General features: G+C 37.0%; 1 long non-coding RNA gene across 1 annotated transcript; it reads left to right on the top strand.

The window, feature by feature from the left end:
* The first annotated feature begins 868 nt into the window (after window positions 1-868).
* Window positions 869-10,129, top strand: LOC125752093 (uncharacterized). The gene is made up of 3 exons (XR_003135642.3): window positions 869-956; window positions 2,383-2,472; window positions 9,907-10,129. It is a non-coding gene; the product is annotated as an uncharacterized LOC125752093 (long non-coding RNA).
* Window positions 10,130-20,283: the final 10,154 nt, after the last annotated feature.

The raw sequence follows: 20,283 nt of genomic DNA, 5'->3' as shown, positions 1-20,283 counted from the left end.
ATATGTTTCAGAGGTAGAGGGCGGTGATTAATCCATCTTATGTGACACCCAGTGCTCATTACATCACGTGCCCTCCTCAATGTCCATCATCCAGTTTACCCTATCTCCTTATTCCCCTCCCCACCAGCGACCCTCAGTTTGTTTTCTGTGATTAAGAGTCTTTTATGGTTAATGATTCTTAGCATCTAATTCCTTTCAACTCTACATACACACTTCTGGTATTGGACTCAAACATTCAGGCATTAGCAAGCAAAATCTAGAATTTCGAGGTGTGCAGGGTAGCAGAATCCATGTTCACAGATGCGGTTATGTACAGAGTTCAAGTTTGCCATGAATAAGTCAGTTTTGAAATGTGCAGCAAGATACAGTGAGTCCAGATTTAGGTGTAAGAAATAGATCCTGTCAGAGCACATCTGCCTCTGATATCTTGGGTCTACTATGGCATCAGAGTTTCCTCTTTCTGATAAATACATAATATGATGCGGCCCAGATTATGTCAGCACAAATTATTATAAATGAGGGCAGGGTTCTGAAAATTTGTCTGGGGGTATCAAAAAAAGGTAAAATCAGAATTTTATCCTTCGATACTCCAATAGACATCTCAGGGATCGGTATCTAATGACCCTAATTCTACTTTTGGTTGGTAACACTATAGACATATTAAAACCATGTAGACTACTGGTTTGCGAACAGGTCTGCAGATTAGAATCACTTGGGGACCTTTTAATGCTCCTAAAGCACAGGTTACAGCCTAGGAAATTTAAATCACAATATCGGGGCCTGTGATCAGGTGAATCTATTCAGCAGACAGGTTTGGGAACCTCCCACAGGCATTTTAGAATTTAATAATAGGTTTCCATGCCAACTTCTTAATAGAGGTTCTAAGCAACTTGGAGATATATATATGTATATATATGGATATTCACTTAACTAAATAGCAGTATTTTAATTCAAAGGTACTAGAAGTTATACATATTTAATGTAGCAAACATAGTAAACATAAAAAACATAAAAAATAAGTTAATTATAGTCTTGCCAACCAAAGATAATCACTGTAAATAGTTAGATTTTCTTCTAGATATTTCCAATCAATCTAAATACTAATAAGGATGAGTGTATATGTATGTTTGTGTTTGTGTGGGGGGGTATAACAAAGACTGTCATCCTGTTTATTCTGTTTTACAGACTTTTTCTCTAACTATATATAGAATCAGGAAAATGTTTTAAATGTTGCTTTTTGTGTGGCCTTATTCTATATTCCTTTCCAAAAGCTCTTCTGGACCATAGTACCATTTCCTTTTCTATAATTCCTTTTATCTCACCCTTAAAGAACTTTGTCTTGGCTAAAGAAGCGTGACACCATTTCAGGTGAATTTTCACATGTGTGTTTGCATAAATATGAAAAATGTCTATTTCCCTCTCATTTCAGGTGACTTTCATGTTTGTTTGTGTAAGTGAAACTGGATAATTTCATCTTAAATTACAGCTTTAGCAAGGAAGTGTTCCTGAACTTAGCTGCATTGGAATCACCTATTGAGATAGTTAAGCTTCTATGCAAGGCCCCACCTCACATTTCTGATTCTCTTGGTTCAACAGGTTGTGGTGGGGAGGGTGTTTGGGTCCTGGTGGTTTGCATTTCTAACACTGCCAGGTAATGTCTGTGCCACCAATGAGGGAACCACAGTTTTAGAAGCATTTTAGGAAAAGCCTCTTCTTTTTCTTACTCCTGGGTTTTTATCTGTCTCTATGTATTACATATAAGTAGTTTAATTTGATGCTGGTTTTATTAATACCATCTTTGATTAGAAATTCCTAAATACTTCCTGGAATTATTCGACTTCACCAAAATTGACTTAGCCCAGGAACTTGACTTTTTTATTTTTTTAAATTTTATTTATTTATTTGAGAGAGAGCATGTATGTGCATGTATGCACACATGAGGGGGTTGGGGGGTGGGGCTGCTGATCCCGGGCTCCATCCCAAGAGGGCGAGGTCATGACACCCCTGAAGGCAGACACTTAACCGACTGAGCCATCCAGGAGTCCAAGAGCTTGACTTTTATTTATTTATTTATTTTTAAAAAATATTTATTTATTTATTCATGAGAGACACAGACTGAGAGAGAGAGAGGCAGAGACATAGGCAGAGGGAAAAACAGGCTCCTCACAGGGAGCCTGATGTGGGACTTGATCCTGGATCCCAGGATCATGACCTGAGCTGAAGGCAAGCGCCCAACCCCTGAGCCACCCAGGCTGCCCAAGAGCTTGACTTTTAGCAATAATTCAAAGTTGCTGATATTTTATCTTAAAAATTGATAAACTAAAGCCTCCTCATATGTCCAATGGGCACATTCAGGTAACTCAACTTTCTTCGTCTTGACAGAAGAAAAATGATATTCCTGCCATCCAAATTCTGAGGGATATATTTACCATAACTTTGAGATCTCAAGCAAAAAAGCAGCTCTTGTAACAGGTATGGCAAAATATTTGTGTTATCACAGTGTTTTTGTGCACCCAGCCGGGAAAAGCAAATTCCTGCAAATTTGCAGATTCAAGATGTGTTGCGTTTGCCTTCCGATGCAGTTTTTTAAAAATCTTTTTTTCTTTTCAAGTGTTAATTCCTCCAGTAGAGATAATCTGTTCTCTTTCATGTCTCCTCCTTGGGCAATACGTTTCGAGGATTAATATAATATGGATAACATGCCTGTGTGTCTTGCCTAATTCAAAATGCTGAGGGTATTATTTCTGGTTTAGGGAGTTTGGAGAAATTTATATCTAGGAGGTTTGGAATGCTCAGTTATCAGAGAAGTATTGCTGCATGTCTGGACCTGGCAGTTTGCCCATATTCCTAGCAGGTCATTAATAAAGGCTACAATTGCTCCTACATTTAGATTTTCTTCTACACTGACTCAGCAGTTGCAGCTGTCATCTTACACTGTCATGGATCATTAAGAAGCTTCACCTGGCATACTTTTAAAAGATGTTCTAGTCCTTTAGGTTAGAGCTGTTTTTCTACCCCAACTCACCTTTCAAACTGGGTTTTGTTTTGTTTTGTTTTAAACAGATATCTGGGGGAAAATGTTTAATAAACAGCTCAGAATACAGAAACTAATGGTTTCAACTTCAGTTCCTTTGCGACTTAAAAATCAAGTGTTTATTTAGAAAATGCCTTCAGCGAGAGTACAGTTTGGGATTTATTTTATGTCACAGATTAAATTATTGCTTGCTTACTTCCTTTACTTGAAATGCATAATTAATATTTCACAGCAAGTTTAGATTAGTCGTTACATTTTCTTCTTTACTTAATTTTCAAAGTCACTTAAAGCCATCTGAGCCCTAGAATTTTTACATCACAAACCATAAATCAAGTTAGATGTTGGAGTCAGGGAGCTCTAATGCTACATTTAAATCCAAAGCCATGGTAAAACTACAGTTTATCTAGCTATGTTACAGGCTGTTGCCCAACAATAAATAACCTCAAAAATTTCACAGCTTTTTTTTTTTTTGTTAAACAGTTACAATTCAAGAATTGGATAGTACTGCAACAAATTAATGATAAAAAGTATTAAAAAAAAATAGGGACACTCTACTCTTGCTACTTCCATTATAAAATATTGTGGTTTGAGGCTTTATAGTAGAATTTTAAGACCATAAATTCTTCAAAAATTATTTTATTAGCACTACCTTGAGGACATTCATTTTAGGAGTTTTTTTTTTTTTTTTAAAGCATTACAATATCTCTTTGTGAGGAGGGAAAGTTATAATGCTTCCATCTGACACTGGAGAAATATTATGATCTAAAAACCATAAATCTTCCTATGGGTGATTGGTATAGGGTTAAATATAAAAATATTGAAACAGAGACCTTTACAAGATACCTTGAATCATTAAAATAATAAATGAACAATTAATTATATAATTGCATTTTAAGGAAGTTTTGTTTTCCCTTTTTTTAAATTTAAAAGTAGCAAAGCAAACTAAAAACAAAACAATGTAAAAAAATAAAGTTAATATTCAAACCATAATTGAGAAAATGTGCAGGGTTTGCATCCTTAGAGAGAGACCAGCAGGACATTTAAGCATATGCTAGCTCTCAAGTCACACAAATGCATGGATCCTTGATTCAGTCACTTAATTGCTGTGTTACATCAGGCAACTTATTTGCCTTCTCTAAGCCACAATTTTCTCCACTTTTGAACCACAATAACAATGAGGTTAATAAGACCTAATTCTTATTATCTTGAAGTAATATATGTAAGTAATAACAGTAACTCTATTGGGATTAAGTGAATTGATGTATGTACAACACCTCCCCCTGGCTGTTGATCCATGCAGGATTTGTATGTGTTTGATGTGTGCCATCTAAATATATGTACAAGAAAAGATACCTTATTCACTTAAATGATATCCCCAGCACTTAAATCATGCATGATATACAGTATATGCTCCATAACACGTAATGGGGGTGTGTGTGATAGAGGCATTTCTAAGATGTGTTGAGCCAGTGAGTGTCCCGAGCTATTGCTGAGAAACAACTAAGAGAAAATTCAGAAGAGATTCTTATGTAGGGTTGGTTGCTTGATTTAGCAAATAAAAATACAGGAGCCAGTGAAATTTTTTCAGATAGACAAAACAAATTTTTAAGTATATGTCCCAAAAATATGTAATACACTAAAAAAAGCTTTCATTTATCTGAAATTAAAATTAAGCTGCATATCCTATATTTGTATATGGAAGCCCTAACATGAAGAAAAAGAAGGTCAAACTCTCAGTTGTTAAGAACAAAGTATTTCATGTGTAATCAAATAATAGTAACCCCACACTTAGCACTTAACCAGGTCTTTGCAGTATAGCCACAGTCATGTTGCTTCAATTTCTGGAAAAATGTCAGATTTTTTTTCTTATGATAGGAGCTATGTGATTTCATCCATCTAGAAGGAACCACCCCCAGGTTCCCTTAGGCATCTCAGGCTCCTGGATGCTTCCTTGACCCAGAGCCCCCTTTCCTACTCCCCACCCCAGGTTTATTCTTCTGCTGCCTCAAACAATGGTATTTCTTTCTTTCAGACCACTTACCTCATTTGGGGAGTATAAATTAATTAATGCAATTATATAATTGATATCCATCTCCTCTACTACATTGTACACTTTGTGACAACTCTTTTTGTCTCTATTTTGATACTGTAGAATATAGCATATGGGGTCACATTTTTAAAAAATTATCTTTGAGATTTTTAAAACATTTATTTGACAGGGAGCACGCAGCATACACATAGGAGCACAAGGGGAGGAGACAGAGGGGCAGAGGGAGGGGAAAAGGGAAGGGAGAGGCAGATTCCTTGCTGAGTGCAGAGCCCTACAGGAGGCTTCATCCTAGGACACTGGGATCATGACCTGAATGGAGGTCAAACGCTGAACAGACTGAGCCACCCAGTTGCCCCAGGGCCATAGTTTTAATATCAAACTACTTTACTCTTTGAATGAAGGATGTTCAGTTTTGCGATTAAAGGCTTAGCTCTGGTTACCTGGCATTTCTAGGACCCAATTGCCCCCTCCCTCCCCAGGTCATCATATTCTAATTTTGTGTCCTCAGGACAAGTGTTTAAACTCTCTGAGTCCTTTTTTTTTTTTTTTTTTTTCTTCACTTTAAATTGAGGTTAACAATCTTTCATTCTAGTGCTGTTCTGAGGATTAAACCAAATGTTTGCAAAGCATTTTGTGTGGTCCCTGAATTGAGCAAATGTTCAAGAGAAAGTAGCAAGGACAATAAAACAACCATAACTGAGAGGCAAATGTGTAATGGTTATGATTTAAGAGAGAATTTATTTCTGGCTTTGTTGCTCGTAGAAAGAAGGCTTTTATAGGAGGTGAAGCTTCCCCTAGGTTTTGAAGTAGGTGGGGGCTCTGGGAGACAGTCCCTCTGCAAGGAGTAGATGTGATTATTTCAGGTCTTGCTCTGGAACTCAGGGGTAACACCTGGGCTTTCAGAATCTATCTAACCTAACAACTCAAAATATAGTCCATTAACATTACCTGGGAACTTGTTAAAAACTGCAAAATCTTGGGTCCTACATACCCTTGAACTACTGGGTCAAAATATGGACTTTTTTTTTTTTTTAAGATTTTATTTATTTATTCATGAGAGACAAACACAGAGAGAGAGAGAGGAAGAGGCAGAGATACAGGCAGAGGGAGAAGCAGGCTCCATGCTGGGAGCCCGACGTGGGACTCGATCCCGGGTCTCTAGGATCACGCCCTGGACCAAAGGTGCCACTAAACCACTGAGCCACTCAGGCTGCCCCAAAATCCGGACTTTGATGTGATACTTAGGTGACTTGTGTTTACATTAATGTTCAAGGCAGTGCTCTATGGACAGTGGTTGCCAAATGTGATTGCTGGACCAGCAACAGCAGCATTATTTGGAAACACATGAGAAATGCAAATTTCCAGGCCTACTGTATCAGTCTACTTTGGTTGCTATAATAAAGTACCACAGACTGGGTGGCTTAAGCAATAGGATTTTGTTTCTTGCCTTTTAGGAGGCTAGAAAGTCCAAGATCAAGCTGTCAACAAAGTAGGCATTAGCCTGAGGCCTTTTCTCTTGGCTTACTGGTGGTTGCCATCTCTTCAAGTGCTCTCATAGCCTTGCTTCTTTGTGCTGTGTGTATGGCGGGGGGGGGGGGGGGGCGACTATCTGGTATTTTTTTTCATAAGGGCACTGTTCCCACATAATTCCACACCAGACTAGGCCTTGCCCTCAGGACCTCACTGAGCCCTAATTTCTTCCCAAAGACCTCAGCTCCAAATTGTGGGTTAGGTCTTTAATTCCTTAATATAAATTTGGGAGAGATGCACTCAATCCATAATATCTGCCTAACCAAAATCCCTGATGTAGGGCCAAGTTTGGCCCAGTGGTCACCTCCAAGCAATTCTGATGCATATTAACAATTAAACCACTGCCTCAACAGAGTACTCACCTTAGTGTTTCCTTGGTGTTGATGCCAGGGTCTAGTTGAGGCTTTGTGACATTAAAGCATAGCCAAGTTTAAGATCCAGTAATAAGAGATACTTTCTGCCCAGATATATATATTCCAAAGTATTTCATGGATTTATCTTAGAGCAGTAGAGAATTATCTAGATATCAACAATCAGTAGTCATTCATCAAGTATTGATGATACCATGTGTCCTGTATAAGTAGTGATTGCAGTAGCCATGTCACTGTGTCATTTGTTGAGAGGAGGCACCTCAAATATTTAGGAATCTCTACATATTTAGCATTCACGTTGCATGATTAATTTCTTATGTCTGAGTGAGAAATTCTATCATCCTTGTATTTGAAAGACTTGTTTTGACCTGTGGTATAATTGATTCCTTTCAAAAGCTATGCATTTTAGAAGTGGGTCCTGCTGAGTTTAAAGAAAAATGCATGTGGGATCACAATTGCCTGAGGTAATTTCTACCTTAGATGTAGTTTTGTGCAGTGTTTTAACTCTATACAAACAAAAATATCAAAACTGATCTCTTATACTTTTTTAATTGAAAATAAATAAGCTTCCAGTGCAGACTTTCTGTATTCATCTTTCCGATGTCATCACTTAAAATCATAAAAATCACATGGATGGCTTTGATATAGGCACAAAATAGCAGCAGAAATAGTAAATGCTGAAGAGAAGTGGTCTAGAGCCTGTATTCATGCTTTCATATATCATTCGTTCTTTCTGAGTTCTCAGAAAACAATGAGAAGAAATATCCGTGTGCCCCCTTTTCTGATAAGAAGGCAAAGCAAAGCATGATTAATGTTATAGAAATCTTTGTTATGAAGGTAATTCTTGTCATGAGAGCTAGAGACTTTGTAAGAATGTTTCAGGAGCAACCTTATTTCCCTCCTCTCCCGTCCCTTCTCTTGACTTGGGCTATTGGCATGTGTGATAGATAGCTGGAGTGTAAAGTGTTTTCAGGAACCCTGCTTGATATAGACCAATGTCATATAACCAATATGAATCCTGCTGTGAGTGAATTGTTTGTCTGCAAGACCTCTTACTCTGTGGTTCCCATTTCATTTTGGATTCCTACTTGTGTTTGTTTAAAGTTACTGCCACCTCTGTGATTGTGTATACATCTCATGCAGTCAGCTGTAGCCCAGCTGAAAGAAATACAGGGCCATCTCTGTACTTTAGTAGATATCTGTGTTCTTACGAGTTAGGACCAACGGATTTCTAGCTTCAGAAGTGAACATTCTTGGAAACTAATGTAGAAACCACAAAAAGCTTAGTTAACACACATTAAAATCAAGTCTATTACCTGAACCCTCACTAGATACACACATATTGTATTGGGTTTTATTCGGTTTTCTGTCCTCAATGTTAGATTCAGGGTTAGATAAGAAGTTGGTCCATGAATTGACCAAGCAATTGCCAGGATAAAGCAGAAGAAGAGGTCTGGTGAAAATCCTGGCCCTGGGACAACAATAAGGTTGAGTAAGACAAATTCAGCCAAGCCGGCATGAAAGTGAGCCTAGTGCAAGATTCAGAAGACTAGCTATGGAGAAAGATGGGCAGAATGGATGGACTGAACTCTATGGCAAACAGCCTCAGGGGCTCAAAAGTATGAGTTTGTTCATAATGTCTGCTGACTCGACTGCTTTCTCCTAATTCTGAACATCTCAGACATCTGGAGCCAACATTCAGGGTCCTATCCTTCCTATTTGTTCTGGGATATAGTTGTGTTATTTGGAAGCAGTTTTATCCTTTTGGGTTATACTTTTATAATTTGTTAGGAGGATCTGGAGCAGTGCTACAGTGCTGAGCAGTGCTCAGTCTGGGGCTAATTTTTTTTTCATCTCTAGAGGTGAGACCTTCCTGAGTACCATACCCAGTGACCCGTGACTAATGAGCCTTGCCGTTAGAAACATGCAGTATTCCTAGCCCTGTGTGACCGCTGGACACTATTCCCTCTAATCATTTGAGATGCTTCTTTCTGTGGCCTCATGTTGATTCCATGTGAGAGGACATATATCATGATCAGTACTCTGATAAATACTGAGAATGGTGGTTCTATGAACGCTGGTCACCTTGGTTTCCTCCACTCCATGTCTCCTCAAGTGAGAGAGTCTGCTGGACTCCACCTCAGTACCTCCTCCCCTCCAGGGCCTGGAAACTCACTGTAGCCAGATGGAGCTGTTGCAGTGTTCAGTTCATTTGTTTTCCATCTGTGATGGTTAATTTAAGGTATTAATTTGACTGGGCCAAAAGGTGCCCAGATATCTGACTAAATTTTTTTTTTCCTGGTGTGTCTGTGAGGGTGTTTCTGGATGAAATGAACATTTAGAATTAGGTAGATTCAGCCCAATTATCCTCTTCAATGTGGGTGGGCATCAACCAATCAGTTGAGGGCTTGAATAGAACAAAAAGGTGGAGAAATGTTGAATTCAGTCTCTGCCAGACCTACTCAGCTGTTATATCAACCTCTTGCCCTTACTGCATGCTCCTGATTCTCAAGCCTTCAGACTTGAACAAGAATCTTCACCATTGGCTCCAGGTCTCTCAGGCCTTTGAATACTCCACCACCTTTCCTGGGTCTTCAGCTTGTAGGCAGCAGATGGTGGGGTTTCTTAGCTTCCATAATCATATGAACCAGTACCTTGTAGTAAATTTTCTCTCTCTTTCTCTCTCTCTAGAGGGATAGATTAATAGATATAGCTGTAAATTTAGAGATAGATAGATATATACCCAGACCTACATCCTATTGATTCTGTTTTTCTGGAGAATACTGACGAACAGAATCTCTCAGGAATCACTGTCCTTTCTTGCCCAATAGTGTATTTTTTTTTCCAATAGTGTATTGAAAACTGTTGTTTATATATTTGGTATGATGACTTTTAAGTTAATTATTTTTTTTTTCTTTCAGGTAGGATGTTAACTCAGCCCTAGCTTTTTCACTTGGCCAGAACCAGGAGTCTTATATATGAGCATGCAGACTATTTCCAATATTTTACTTTTACAGATAGTTCCACAGTGAGTACTCTTGTGAGTACATTGTTTTATGTTAGTAGAGCATATCTTCCATGCAAATTTTTAGATGTGGGATTGCTGGGCTAAAGGTAAATGGCTATCTACTTGTGTTAGCCACTGCCAGATTCTCTTCTATTAAATTGTACCAATTTGTAATCCTGTGTTTGAGAGTGCCTATTTTTCTGCAGCTTCACAAACAAAGTATATTGTTAAGCTTTGGAAAGTTTGCCGATATGGGAGGAGACCTTTTATCTCAGAGTTGTTCTAGTTCGTGTTTCTTTATTTTTCCCTCAAGCTGAACAACTATTTACATGGTTAAGGGTCATTTGTAAATAATTCTCTTTGTGATCTATCATTTTTCTTTTGTCAGGGTTTTCTACATATTGCAGTGAGTATATATTTCCATATGTGGGCTTAAAAATCACGTTATCAACATATCATCATCATCATCATCATCATCATCATCAAAGCTTCCCTGGAATTTTATTAGAATCACATTATCTTGTTTAACGTCACTCACATTTAGGACATTGATAGACGTACAGGTGAAAAGTTAAAAAAACAAAAAACAAAAAAAACTTCTGCTTCACTCATCTTGATATTTCATTGTAACTGTTATAGTTTTGGGGGACATTCTTACACATTTTAATTTTTATCAAACTCTGACATTTTATTGCAATCCAGATCTATTTCCTCTACCTATATTTTTATGCAGTGAAGAACTAGGTAATCGCTTTATAATTTAACAGTGACACCAATGACTAGGCAAAGGACCCACATAATAAAATGGCAAGTACAAAGTGTTGAATTCCTGTTAGTATTGAAAATGAATGGGCTTGTTACCTGCTCTTTTACTGCCCTGATGCTCCTGAAAAGAATGCATTGTGTTGAGAAGTATGTAAAAAAAAAAAAAAAAATGTTTACAAACTCTGCCCCAAAAACAAAATAATTTTAGCTCATTAATATTAGTAGGAGACTTAGACACCTAGCATTCATAAACACCTAGTGTTTTCTTTTTGCCATTTTTGCATTTCTGAAGTTGGAATGGTAATTAAGTTGATGTCAAAAGAAACTACACATTCCCAAGAAAGATGACTATGTTCTGATGTAGTTGTTATTACTTGTACTTGTGACAACTAAAGCAAAACTTTGATTTTACCTTGGCATTATACAGTGTGTCTGAAGAATGCTGAGGACATCCAGGTTGAGAGCATGGGTTATGAAAACAGTGCTGCTCTGTTGCTATGCATACCTGCAGAACAATAAAAGCAAAATGGGACTCTGACTGGGAAGGCTTGTTTGTATAAGATCGCAATTACACTTTTTTACAGGGAACAGGGACATACATCCTTATAGGGGTAAATTATGCCCTTGAGCTAATTTTTTTAAAGTATCATATTAAATGAGATCTTGGATTCAAGGAGATATGCTACATAATTCACAAAAAAATATTTACAGAGCACTTTCTAAATGTCAGGCATTTATTAAGGTACCATTCTCTTGGGCTTTTGTCTATACACGCAGTGAGAAGTCAGAATATAACAAAATTGAAATGTGTAATTATGCCCAAGGGGGCAAAATACATGGGTACACTGAAATATTCAAGTGTCGCAAAGACAGCTCTTCAATTTGTGTTTATCAGTGCCTTAAAAAATAAATCAATTTCACATAAGATAATCAAGAAAATAATAGAATGCTAAAATTATCACAAATTTAAAATAACCTGAAGTGGGATTTGTACTTATTTTTTCCCCAGTTAATGTTAGCCTCCAATGGTAGGTTAGGTCTAGTGCCAAGTATTGTGCTGAGGTAAAAGGGGCCTATTTCTAAGATGAGGAGGAATTGGAGGAAATAGCAGTAACATAGGTGAAAACCAGGACAGAAATGACTACCCTGCAGAGAGGTTTAACAGACAAACCACATCCAAACAGGACCACAGAAAACCAGTATATTTCTGTGCTGGGGTTGAAAAGTGAAAGTGGTTCAATGGGAAATAGGGCAGGGGTCCAAGTTTCAAAAGTACAGAGTGAAATGGTAATAATATTAGATGCAGAGCCACCTATTTCCTAACTTCCACCTAAAATATAATAAGAATGGGGGATCAGCCACCAAGAAATAAAGCTGAAAGGAACATCAAGCCCTCCTCTGCATTACATGGCAAGTGTCATTACTCTGGGGAGCATAGACAACCTAACGACAGTCTGAGCAGATATGGACCAGGTAAGCAGGTTTGCTGTCTCACGGGGAATATTTGGGGACCTGGTTGTGGACCATGTCTCAGGATGAGCAGGCACTTCCAGACTTAGTCTTGGATCAGTAAAAACCATTTCAAATCCCTCTTGGTCAATATAATTCCTGAATTGTTCCTTAATGAAACTGGGATTCTTAGTGAAAGAAGGTATTCCAGGAGAGAAAAAAAAGGGACTACTTTTGATGAATGGGAAATGGTAATCAAGTAAATCTACATGGGGGGTAAACTAATATACTATTTATCAAGAAGTAGCAATATTTTATTTTATTTTATTTTTTATTTATTTTTTTTAAAGTAGCAATATTTTAAATAGCATAACTAGCCTTTTTACTAATATCTCCATTAGTATTTCTAAAAGCTCTTCAGGTATAAACACTAATAGTTATAAGGAAAAGTTGGAAAAAATGAACATCATACCATTTGTCATCTTTATTTCATAGTAATTATATTATAGAAATGGATCAGATTTAAGGATATCTAGAGGGCAGGTCTAGCTCTATTCAAGTATTGACATTGAAGAATAAATATATCAATTATCCTATTCTCGGAACATTTTTACATAAAGCACACTTCAAAAATTGTTCAGAAATATCTCTCACTTTAATCAGGAGAAACAGGCATCTGTTCCTCATGGCCCTCTCTGCTACTGGGTGAAAAAGAAAAAGAAATTTTACATGCAGTTCAGTTATTATACATTATAGGCCCCCTACATTAAAAAATAAATAAATAAAAAGACCTGACCATCTGTCACCAAATTTATTTTAATTTGGGGAGCCATATTCTTTTTTAGTACATTAGGGGCAATGTTACAGATGCCAACTCTAAGTTTGCTAAGAAAAAAAACAGATATTCCAAAAGACAATTATTATTTTAAGTTGATTTTGAAGAACTATTATTGATTCTCATTTTGGTTTACAATTTTAAGAAATAAAAGGCTCAATCTACTTTGAATAATTCATTAAGAAAGATTTTTATAGGGGAGGGTTATTCTGCTCGTTTATAGATATGTTAAAAATAAAAACTTAGTATATAGTTTGGATTCCAGTACAAGCTATATTATTAGTTTTTGTTAATTATGTATGGCCTAGTTTAATTCATGGGATAGGAAAACCCCAGAATTTTATGATTCAGTCTTCTTTTTCAGTGATCTCATGTGGAGATAATCCATCTGAATCAAATTCAATGTAGTTCAACTATTCCATTAATTTAACTCAATAAGCACTTATTTTGTGCAGAGCCTTCTGCTGAAAATCAAATAGCTGAATACATTCAAGCAATGACTTATAGTCATATAAATAATCAAGATACTCATTTACTTTTTGGGAAGATAAGTTTGTTAATGGACCTGTAAAATGGTCACCTACCCACCCTCTTAAGGGGGATATGTATTTAAAAAAAAAACAATAAAAACTTGTTGTGACCTTTTACAATCTTCATGATTTGATTTAGGAATTTGTTTTCTTCATTCATGTGATGATTTAGTTCTTCATAAAACATTCAACATGAATACCATAAGCATTTTCTATTATCTTTTAACTGGACCGGGCAATGAGTTAAATGAGTTAAATCCCACTCTCCAAACAGCTCATGACCTGGAAATAGACAAAAACACAAAAAGTGTCTATAAGAGTTATTCTCTTTCAGTTTTGGAGACAGGAATCAGGAAGAGCTTTTTAGAAGAATGGGCATCTGAGTGAAGGCCTGATTATGGAAATGGATAACTGAACCAAAATCGGCCTTCCATCCACTAGAGGCAGCAGCCAGTTGAGTGGCCTTATGCCAGCTCTCCAAAGAGATAGTCCTCTGGATAAGGCCTTGGCAAAGAATTAGAATCCGTCTCTTGAGATATGTCATTCATCCATTCACTCACTCATCTATACTTTCAACAAATAATTATTATATGTACTAATTACTGGCATATGAAGATGAATACGACAGATAGTTATGGTCTCTGTCTTTTAGGAACATGCAATCATATCATGTGACTCAGACAAATAAGCAAGCGACAACTTGGGGAACATACTATAGTGAATTTATCGTAGAGTGTGTCCCTGGAGTACATAGGACTAGCGCTTTAATGCACTAATCTGGACTTAGATGTCCATGAGGAAGCTCAGGACAGGTGATAGAGCAGATATTTCTATTTCAGGAATCTTGCTTGGAAACAAGGGGTGGGGGAAATTGTTTCTATAATTTGAGGAAAAAGAGTAGGTGGTCCCAGCTGAGGCACAGAATAAATAAAAATAGTGTAGAGAGAAAGATAAATAATTCTGAAATGGGAAGGAAAACTATTTAAAGAAGGGCCATCAGTAATAATATGGGCATTTATATAGACACTATCCAGAGGATAATGGGGAGCAATTAAGCATTTTAAGACCGAGAGTGTGGTGGAATCAGATTTTCATTTTTAAAATGGTGTTTGGACTATGGCTCCAGATATAAATAGAAGCATCAAATAAAATGTGGTAGTTTGGTGCAGTAGTCTGCCAGTAATTTAGGAAAATGTATGGTGGCCTGAACCAGGGTAATTAGCATAAAAATAAATTGATAGAATGCTACTCAGGAGATAGAACCACTGGTGAATGGTTAGATGAGGGTTAAGGATGAGAAAGAAAAACCAGACATTTAAGACTGATTTTCAATTTGGAGCAATTTGGCAGACAGTAAGAATTACAGAAAATATAATTCCAATGGGGAAATGGGAGATGTTCAGTTTTGGACTTACTTTATTTGACATGTTTGAGGGCTGCTAAGTGGGGGTATCTGGAAGAAAGGTGGGTGTAAAGCTAAGGAGCTCTGTCAGGAAACCAGATCTCAGAATTTCTCTTTGGGAGCCATCAATATATAATTAATTGAAGGAGTGCATCTGAAAGAGATCACTTAAAAAAAGTGATCTTTAAAAAAAGACTTTAAAAAAAAGTCTCTGTGGAATGAAAAACAAGGCCAAATGCTGAAGCTGAGGAGGAAAATGGTCAGAATCACATTTTTTTTTTTTTTTTCAGGACAGAAGAAAGTCTAGATGGTAAATAGGAGAGAATGTCAATTAGAAAAACAGATTGCTGCTGAGGCTAGAAACAATGAATTGTGACCTTAATTTACATGGTTGTGTGATTTTCTGGAAAGAACATATATTTTGCAGTTTTTGATGTTTCTGGACTGAAACAACGGAAGGCGAAGGGATAAAGAAGTTGGATTTGGGAAAGAACATTCCAAAGGGATGGGTTACACAACTCAAACTGTGTAGGTAAGGAAGGAAAGCAGTCAAGTTATTGTTAGATTAGTAAAGGTTATTGGTACAGGCTATTAAGTAAAGGTTATTACTAAAACCATTGGTAGATGATCGAAACAAAGGGAGTGATGTCTTGAATATCGGGAGTTTGAAGAGCAGATATGGTGATAAACTATGTGAAAGTCCTATAATGGGAAGGGAATAGGATATTTTGATTTAATATTTCAGAAATAAAGCAGTCCTGGGTTTTAACTACATTTTTCTGTGGCACTATGATAGGTAGTTGAAGTGCACTGGACATTAGATTTTTTAGAGATAAAAGAGATTAAGGATGCAAGGAGGAATATAATGAGACTGGCTATTCCCATTGGAGTCATTCAGTATTATTGCAGGTATGAGTGTACAGAGAAGAACATGCCCTGGTCTGTCAAACTTCACTAAGAGTGAGACAAGGCAGTGTGGTACAGCTGAAAGGGCTTCTAAGGATCTCTCTCTCTCTCTCTTTTTAGAGAGAGAAATGTTCACATTTCCCCCATGAGGGAGGGCAGAGGGAGAGAGGGAGAGAATTTTAAGCAGGCACCACGCTTAGTGGGGAGCCCCATCTTGGGCTCGATCCCACAACCCCAAGATGATGACTTGAGTCAAAACCAAGAGTCTAATGCTTTAACTGACTGAGCCATGTGGGCAGCCCAAAATGTCTCTTCTTAATAAAGGAAGGTGGAGGGGTAATGGCAAGAGATACTGCAGGGGAAAAAAAATGTGATGCTGATGCTAATCTCACCTCATAATCCTAAATGTAATGAGCTGTAGAACTTTGTTCTGAGGCTGTGGAGGAACTGGGATCAGTTATGGCATGGTGGTGAACACTTGGTCAAGACTCTGGGAACAAGGGAGTTTTCACATCATGACATAAACCATTTGGAGGATAGTAGAACATTTGGAGGATAAAGGAGAGAGTTTGTTCAGAGAAGATCAAGAAGTGAGTGGTATGTATAATAATAACAACAAAGAGAACGTCAGGATTGTTTATCTCTTGGTACTGATCAATTTAGAAGACTAAAGGTGGGCAGCATGGTGTGTTATGCTGATCAGAAGGTTCCCAAGAGAACAGTGTAGCTATTGCCAAGGAGAACCAGGGGTTCTCAGTCTTTAGGGAGTTGCCTATGGCTTTGATTGATCAATTTCTGATGGACTCCTTTAAGGTTGGGGAGGTAACGGCAGCTCTCTAGTAAGAGTTACGTATAACTAAAGTCTCTCATTAGAAGAGAGTGTGGGGGCCTGGTCTGTGTGTGGCCTAGTGGGCAGAACTTATGTTTTATTTGTATGTGTCTTATGTGTCTGAGCATAATGATGTGACACTGCCCTGGGACAGATGGAGAATACCCCCAGGTGTTAATCTTCTGGTGTGAGAGATTTTGGTAAAGCCTGGGGCTGTAAGCTGCTTAACCTTCCAGCATTTTTTTTCTGATGCCCACACAATGTGGAATCTGGGTAAAAGCAAATGTTTTCATCTGGGCTTTCATGTAACTTTCCTTATGACACTTTCATAGGGATTTTAGCCATAAAGAATGCATCAGTTTATTCAATCCCCGTGTGACGCCTAGCCAGGTATTGGAGCCACTGGATAAAATTTGGATGATAAATATTCTAACTAAGCCTATTTAATGACATGCAAGGCCACTAGAACATGTGAACAATGTGTTAGAGGAAAAAAAAAAAAACAATTCTAAATTTCCTGTGGGGTCCTTAGAATACTCATTATCTTTCTACTCTCCTAATAGTTCCTGGGTATTATTTAGAGTTTTATATTCTTGTGTTTCTAGCCTCACTGGGATTCCAAGATGTTCTCTGCATCATGCAATAGATAAATAGTTTGAGTACTTTTACAAAATAATTGATTAACCGAGTACTACCTCTCTAAAATACTAGCTCTTCTACTACAATGTCTATCGCATGTTCTTTCAGGCCTTATGTCTTATACTTCTGACTGTGCTTTACTTAAAAATCAATTAGGAACTACCTCTGATTAATTATGAATTTTGATTCTCTCAATGTGTCTTTAAAGTTCAAATTCTGGCACATTTGCTCTTATGTCTTATAATCTTCTACTACCTAGAAATAGGTTATACCTGCTAAGTGATCTGAATTTTGTTTGAACTAATTATTTTAGAAGGCAGACAGAAAGATTTACTATTCTTCAATCTGGGTTTTCTTTGGCCAAGAATTCACATCATATCTTAACCAGAGGCTGGTGTTTGTTTGTTTTTGTTTTTGTCCTTTGTGAGAGGAAGGCAGAGCCAAATTTTTCTGTCTCTCTTTCTTGTCTTTTTCATTCAGGAAGAAAAAGCTATTATTCTTTCAAGTCCTGGAACCACTGGACTGGAGTGGTGATTCATCCTTTTGTCTCTTGACTTTGCTATGCTCTTTTGTATGGTTTTGTAAATATCCAGCTTTCAATAATTATGTATATTATATATATATATATATATATATACCTAAATAATCTAAATAATAGTAAGAGCAGCTCTTCATGAAAACTTATTCAATTAAATGTAGCATTTAATCCTCCCAAATTCTTTGTATGGTATTTATAAACTAAAGAATTGTTTTATCAATTATTATAAATGTTAATAATAAGAATCTATTCCATAAATAACTTGCTATTTGGAAAGAACAATGGATGCATTTTTCTTAAGAACACAGCAATTATGTTATAATTTTTAAAGTTTTGTTTCAGCTACAAGGAAAAATATTTTTGGTTATAACCTTCCTTTGACTCAATAGAATGTAACTTCCTCCTCAGTATTAAGTTTTCATGTGATTCAATATTAAATAGTACATGGTGACTCAATGGGAATACAAGAGAAGATTGATCATATCTGAAACAATTATTCAAGTAAAACGATTTCTAATTGTACTTTGATTGTAAGTATCCATCTGCAGAACCCCTATTCAAAGTCCATTATAATATGCATGTGTATATTTGCCTGATTTGTAATTAGATTGCCAAAATACCATGAAATTAACCAAATATCTATTCTCTCAAACTCCAGTAAGAACTACAATTTGAAACCATATTTTTTATTAGAAGAGGGTAAAAATATTTTAAGTGTGAAAATAGAAATACAGCATTTTACCAATATTAATTATTTCTTTATAATTCATTATAAAGATTCTTATAAAGCATATTTGTGTTCAAATGAACTTCACCTTTCCCCCTCTCTTTCCGTCTTTCAGTGGTAATACTGTACTTCTGGTACCTATCTCTGAGCTTTTTATTCAGGGTAAGTCTGGGATTGCACCATGGTAAAGGATAAGCCTTCCATATGCAGTCATAAAACACTCAAAGTAATATAATTCTTATGTATAAAGTGTCTTGTAGATAAATACACTCTCAGAAATTATACCTATGTCCAGAATGGTTACCACTTAACATTCTTGTTTTCAAAAAACTTTTACTTGAAAAACATTGAAAAAAATCACATAAAATCCCACTATTTAATGAATATATAAATAGTGAAAAGAGATCATCTCAGTTGTCATCCGGGCAGTCCCCCTGAAAACCACCCACCCTATCAGAGTGAACACAGTTACAAATTAGGAATATATCATAGACTAACACTTTTGTTGAAATCAGTTATTGTCTGAGTATGGAAATAATAACTGGGGTCCAAAGAGCCTTGGAACTATCAGTTGCTAGAGTCATACTGTTTATAATCTATAGATGAGTAGCTAAGCAGATTTAGAGTAAGGCACTGAATACTTTACAAAGTCTATAAAATAAAGATAAAAGAAATAAGTAGATGGAGAACAGAGTTGAGAGTTTTACCAATTTGTTCTCTCTGGCTGTGATGTTTATTTCCATCTTTACTTTTTCCCCCCTTTTTTTAGGTGGCCCTTGATTTTTTAACTCCTATCTACTCTACCCTACTACATACAGTCCCTTCAGTGTGGCGTGCTCATTTATTGGCTGCTCTGGCTGTCAATTAATTTCTCTTTACTAATTGGACATCTCCAATTAGGAGTGGCAGCAATGCTTGCCACTACCTCAGGTCATGCTCTTTTTCTGGCAGTTCCCACTGTTGGTTTGTAAACTGGCCTCGTACATAGAGGGCAAGGAGAGACCAAAGAAAGAAGGCCACTCCAGACTGGTAGATGGCATATTTAATAAGTAAGGAAACTTACATACCAGACTTATCTTAGGCAGTTGAAAGATGAGTAGATTTCTTCATTTGCCCCCCAAATCTTAAAAGTGTATTTAGAGACCTCAACTGGGTTCAGTCATGCATACAATATAGATGCTCTCAACACCACATTTCTGTCTCAAGGCTGTATCATTGGGTCAGCTTCTGGGAATGGAGAAGGAAAGCAGAAAGCACCTTCAAACAAGGGAATAGATGAAGAGCCTCCAATTGCCTGGGTCCCCTTATAGATCAGTGAGTGGTTACATCTTCTCAATGACCTCAATCAACATTCTGTCTCATGTGACCAGCTCTTACAATCTCACATGCCCCCTCCTTTCACCATGTGCCCTGAGAAGTCAGCAGGCGGTTTCATAAGCATAGAGGGGGCTCATTTGGTGGCTGAATTCAAGGTAGATGGCACAGCAACAATAGAGGCATATGTAACAGAAAGCAGAAGTTAAGGCAATAATTCCCAAAATCAGTGACACCTTTTTTCCACCTTTACTGCAAACCCCATGCTCTGAATCACTGATTTACTAAGGCTTCTAGGCTGAGGATCAGATCACCCATGGTGTTCACTTGTGTCCTTATGCAATTTAATAAAGATGA

This window comes from Canis lupus, chromosome 12, assembly GCF_003254725.2.
Source record: "Canis lupus dingo isolate Sandy chromosome 12, ASM325472v2, whole genome shotgun sequence".
Taxonomy (NCBI): domain Eukaryota; kingdom Metazoa; phylum Chordata; class Mammalia; order Carnivora; family Canidae; genus Canis; species Canis lupus.
This window is presented reverse-complemented; position numbering and strand designations above follow the sequence as displayed.